The following is a 6,213-nucleotide window of genomic DNA, read 5'->3' on the forward strand; positions in this document are numbered from 1 at the left end:
AACCGCGGTTGACTATGTGGGAGTCCAGAGACATAGCCATTATGCTAACTGCTGATTCCCTGAGTCCCAATTTCCATCTGTCTTTAAATGGAAAGATATAATTCAATGTACACTTGAGAGCTATATCTTCATGAAAATAAACACATCCCTTGGGCTTTTATAAAAATTTTAAATAACACTACTTGAGCCTTAAATGTCCTAAATTGAAAATTAAGTGATGTACAGTAAAAGGTTATTGATTATTTGCTTTTAAGATGTCAAAAATTTACCCATATGTGTCATTTTCAACATCACTGGCAATTATGATAAAAATTAATACATACATACTCCAGATCTGGGATAAACTCAACAAGATGCACTCCAGTCTCTTATGAAATTGGAAGTAGCCAGACTGGCTTTCAGCCCTTTCGAGACTGCAATAATTTTGCTTGTTTGCCTTTTATGGACCTGGTCTGTTGAATCCATTAACTAAATTTGTTTCTTCTCACCTAGACGCTTTCAGACTTCAGACTTCTCTTCAAGTGTTTCAGCTGTGTCTGCTGTGAACTTCTGTTGGGGACCACTAGCTTGACCTCTGCTGGAAGGTCTGACGCCATCCCTGTTAACGTCCCAATCTCAGCATGAAGCAGCCAGAGCGGTCTTCGTCCCTTCCCCCCAACAGCAGTTAGGAGTATTTCTTCAGAGGGGGAAATGAGATAGGCACTAGACCCCACTTATAGGTAGATAGAGGAGGGGCCCCAAAAGGAAGTCACTATGCTTTTTTTTTTTTAATGAATTCTCTGTGTTCTTCCTTTATGGTCTGATCAATTATATGTATATATGCCCCTTTTACCTGTCTCTAAAGAATGTCTGGCTCCTTGCTAGTAAGGCAGAAGCTAGGGATATTGAGCACAGAGCAAAGGCCCAAGATGGAGTCACAGTGGCTAAGTTTTCACAGCCAAAAAGCTGACTGCATTGAGACTCAATGAACTGTGGCTAAGGGCAAGTTTCTATTCGGTAACTGTTCAGACAAGAAGTACCAGATGCTCTGGTCTACTGATCCCTCAAAGAATAGGGTAATAAATCTCTCAGAGTACCATGCAGCCATTTTCTAAAGCCCACTTCCTTATCAGAGAGCAGGTCCATTGCTCAAACTGCTAGATAAAAACCGCTGGCCTCCAGCCGGTCTTTAGCAACCCATTCGGGCCCCTCCCACTACACTGGAAGCTTTTTCTCCTTCCCTAATAAATCCCACTTTCCTCTCCTCTCTGTCCGTTTCTCTAATTCTTCGTGAGCACAGGACGAGAACCGACACGGGTCTGATCTCCCAGCACTCCCGCCTCACCAGCACCTCCCCCAGGAGACCGTTGTTGTGAGGCTGCCCCGTTAAACAGTAACCGTGTGTGACCGAAAGGCCATGATCAAAGATGAGGTCTTATCGGAAGATAAAAAATGCGGACATATCGGAAGTGATGCAGCAGGACTCAGTGGAGTGCGTGACTCAGGCATTGGGAAAATAGAACCTAGGAAAGGATGCTGCGGCCCATACCAAGAGAAGAAGCGCAGCCCCACCTGGCAGTGCATTGTGGGAGGAACTTCGGCAGTTACGTGACACATGAAACCAAACACTCCATCTCCTTCTACCTGGCCCAGGGGCCATTCTTCTGTTCAAATCTGGGTAGATCACTGTCACACACCCAGTGATCCATCCAAACAAGGGCCACAGCCTAAATTCCAAATACTAGAGACGGAAACCTTCAGCTTTGCTAAGGGAACACCTCGATCTTTGAGAATGAATTGTGTTTTACACAGGGCTTTGTGCTAGCTTGTTGTGGTTAGAAAAACAATTAGCAAAACAAACCCCCAGAAAGTAGATTCTATTTTTTAAAGCAGTTTTTAGTTTCATAGCAAAATCGAATGGAAGGGGCCAGTAGGTGGCGTGGTGACTGGGTGCTGGACTCCCACATGGCTAACCATGGTTCAAGTCCTGGAACCATTCTCACTTTCCCTCTCTTTCTGTCTCTCTGCTCAAATAAAAATAAATAAATAATAATGAGTCAAAATGTTTTTAAACATTGAATGGAAGCTGTACACTGTTTTGTTTTGTTTTTTTCATTTTGCTATCGGGCTCATATGCTTGCTAGAGAGAGGATGAGAAAAAAATACCTCCTGGGGTAATGGCCATGATACAATCCCTTCTCTTCATTCTTCCCTTGGGATTTTGGGCATGTGTTTTGCAAGCCACAGGGTCCAGGACTCAAATCACACAGTGGGATCCAGCAGCCCTAACCACTACACCACCAGCTGGTCCCACTACACCACCAGCTGGTCCCACCACACCTTTTTATATTTTATTTATACATGTTCTAGGAGGTACAGTCCATTTTTCCCCCCACATTTAGGGACCCATCTGCAGTCCACACTGTGAGAACCGCTGTTCTTACTCTGCATGCCATCTCCCGAACGAAACATCTTCCCGCACTTAGTACCTGCCCCACTGCTGGCCCTCCTGCCTCTCTCAGTACTGCTGTCAATCTTCTGGGCCCATCTTATCAGTAAGATCCAAATCTCTAGGGACTAGGCTGACCACACGTTATCTATGACATTAAAAAAAAAAAAAAACCACGCAGAGCCTCAGGCCCTGGTTGGTTGGTTTGCTTCCCCCCCAGTCATATTTATTTATTTCTTCCATAAACAAGGAAGACAGAGAGAGAACAAGATAAGCACCAAACAGGGTTTTCACACTGTGACCAACCCCAGCTCGAGCCAGCCCTGGATCACAGCCACGCTCCGGCATCCTTAGGAAGGTCGCCTACGAAAACCCTGGGACGTCTCCCGTGGTTGTCCTTGCAGAGCACGGCTTTTTACTGTTGTACCACCTTCCCGCCCTCCCCAAGTCAGTTCCAGCCATGTGTGTCACGATTGGGGCTATCTGAGGCTGGGGGTGGAGCATGGTTTCAAAACCCTGTCGGGTGTACCTTTTCTTTCTCTCTCTCTCTCTCTGAAGAGATAAATAAATAAACTTAAAAAAAAAAAAAGGGAAGTGCAAAGGTGTAAAACAGCTTCGGACCTGATCTGAGCTGGCCTTTCTTACCCAGTTTGTAGGAGTGCTGTCCTCCGACCACCCGAGAAGGGGCCAGTGAGCCAGGTCCATCCACAGCAGCTTCCTGACGACAGAGATTGTGGGCACTTCAGTGACCCCAGGAGAGGCGAGACCAAGCCGGGGAAGCACAGGTTTGAGGGTTCCTACCACCTCCCGAGTCACTCCATGCCCAGAGGCCAGACTCAATCTACTTTCTCATCTCAATCTTGCACATTTCCCTCAACCTCTCAGTTTGGCTTTGACAGTCTTCATCTTTTTTTCCTTTCTTTCTTTTAGAATTATTTTATTTAACTTCATTCATTCATTCATTCATTTATTTTTAATTTGACCAGAGAGGGACAGAGAGAGAGGGGGACAGAGAGAGAGAGACAGAGAGGGGGAAGGTAAGAAAGCAAGCTGCCAGGTCCGGGACTCAAACTGTGGTTGGCCTTGTGGGAGTCCAGAGCCTTTAACCACCAAGCCACTTGCCGACCCCAGTCTTCATCTTTTCAATGTTCTTTTTTAGTTTAAATTTCTAAAGGTAATACTTTTATGTGGTCAAAAAATAATAACAACAACTAGTAAAAATCATACCATGAACAAGGTTTTCTTTTCTTTTTTTTTTTTTTTGGCCATCCTGGACTTCATGTCTCCCTCTCCAAAGAGAATCAGAATGAATGGTTTCTTAGATACTCTTTCAGAAACAGCCTGTAAATTTATAAATAGGTCTTGTCCCTTGGCTTTCTCTGTGACATACACTGGAAAAAACAATATGGCCTTGTCTTCACCTTGGTTTTTTTTTTTTTTTTTTAGAGGTTTTTGCCTTAGAGCATGTAAACAGTGGGAGTGGGACAGACAGTGAGTGGGAAAGTGAGAAATCACCCCCCAGGGGGAATGGCCATGCTGCAATCCCTTCTCCTCCATTCTCCTTTCTGGGCACGCACATGTGCCTGGTGTGATTTTCAAGTCACTGGGTCCAGGACTCAGACCATGGTCAGACCTAGGGAAGCCCTGTGGCATAACTGTCATCTGCTGGCCCCCACCTTGCTTTTTTCACTTACCAAAATATCTCGGAAGTCTTTCCTCAACATTCTCCCAAATTCCTGCATGGTATCCACTACCTGGATATGTTATCATCTCCTTAGCTGATCTCTATGGGTGGATGTTAAAGCTTGTTTTCCTTGTTTTTGCCCAGTACAACTACTTTGTCCTAAGTCTCCACCGAAAAGGAGAATAAGCCTGCTTGTAAATCCCCAGGACTTCAATCACTGATAAAAGGCTACATGCATTTTAAATTATGGTAGGAATCCAAAGACGACGCACCAGTCTTTATTCTTATAGTATTTTTTTAAAGAATTATTTTATTCGATCCTATTTATTTATTTTAATTTGACCACAGAGGGACAGAGCGAGCAAGAACAAAGGTGATGGAAAGTGAGAAAGCAAACCACCCGGTCCAGGACTCAAACTGTGGTCCCTCAAGTGGGAGTCCAGCACCTTTAACCACCGTGCCACCTGCTGGCCCTATATTTTTGTAGCATTTTACCACATTTCACCACACATAGTATTATTAGTCTATTTTGAAGTTGTAATTTTTGCTAATCTGAGAGAAGAACAATAACTCATTTTATTTTAGATTTATTAATTATGAGTGGACCCAAGCCTCTTGTCCTATTTGTGAGTCACGTCTAGGCTGTTCTTTGCCTGTGAACCTCCCGCTCCTATCTTTTGCGGATGCGATCTGAGCTTCCAAACGGTTTCTCTTGGGCCTGGGCTCCTGTGAGCGTCCCATCATCAGCCCCTCCCGCTGCGCTGCTCAGTCCTCGACTGCCCCCTAGCCGCCGCTATTGGATTTACCCTGACGTTTTAATGGCCTTTCTCTGGCGCTGAACTTCTGCTGGAATCATACCTTTGGTTCCTCGGTAGGAGTTCTAGGTTTAACAAAGTAGAAATGCAGACCCTCCCATTAAGTCTGAATTTCAGGGCCAGCTCTGTGGCACAGCAGTTAAATGCTGCTCAAAAGAAGCAGAATCCCTACTTCTCCACTCTCCTCCTGGGGTTTTGGGCACACACACCCACCTGCCCAATGTGAGTTTCAAGCTTCTGAGTCCAAGATACAAACTGTGGTCAGCCATATGAGAGTCCAACACCCCAACCACCACATCTGCTGGTCCCGAGCTAACACGTTTTTAGAGATCCTGCCACACTACCCCATGGGCTGATTGTACCACAGTTTAGCCAATTAATCTCCTACTGAGAACACCCAGGCTTTCTCTAGGTCTTAGCCATTACAAGTAACCCTGCAATAAATACCTTTGTACATAAAACCTTACTGTGCCAGTTACCAATTTTTTTTTTTTTTAACTTACTACAGGGTGTGTATGCTCACTGGAGGAGAGAGAAAGAGAAAGTTAGAAAGCATCCTCAGAGAGGAGGGCCACACTGCAACCCCCTTTCCTCCATTCTCCTCTCGGGATTTTGGGCACACACACACATACATGTACAGCATGTTTTCCCAGCATCCGGGTCTGAGACTCAAACTGTTGGCCATATGAGGTCCAGCTGCCTTAACTGATATGCCACCAGCTGACCCAAGCCGATTTATTGTCTCAGTTCCAAATTCATTCTTTTTGACTATTCTGCGAAAATAATATTTCTGGGCTCTGTAAATATTTTTCTTTTGTAGGAGATACTAAGGCTTCGTCAGTAGAGCGTGCTAGAGAGTCAGCGAGGGAGCAAGGAATAGGATTTTGCTCCGGGGTACTCTATACTGCCCTGACAGGCTCCTGTGCTTGGCAGTCAGCTTCCGCCCAGCACTCTCCCTCGGGCAGTGTTGTAGAAGAGCACCTACAGTGGGCCATCTCCCTGTTGTTTGTTTAAAAGAATTATTAATTCGGGACCAACAGTTGGCATAATGGCTACGTCGCTGGACTCCCATGTAGTTGACTGCAGTTCGAGTCCCAGACCCGGTGGCTTAAACTCACTCCAGGTGTGTGTGCGTGCCCAAGATCCCGTGAGGAGAATGGAGGAGAAGGGATTGCAGCATGGCCATCCCCACTGGGGAATGATTTCTCTTTCTGTCTCTCTGTCTCTCTCTTTCTGGCTCGTGCACACACCCTGTAGCAAAAACCTATTGCCTCAAAATAATAAAT

The sequence above is a fragment of the Tupaia chinensis genome, unplaced genomic scaffold (genome assembly GCF_000334495.1).
Source record: "Tupaia chinensis unplaced genomic scaffold, TupChi_1.0 Scaffold000077_1, whole genome shotgun sequence".
Taxonomy (NCBI): Eukaryota; Metazoa; Chordata; class Mammalia; order Scandentia; family Tupaiidae; genus Tupaia; species Tupaia belangeri.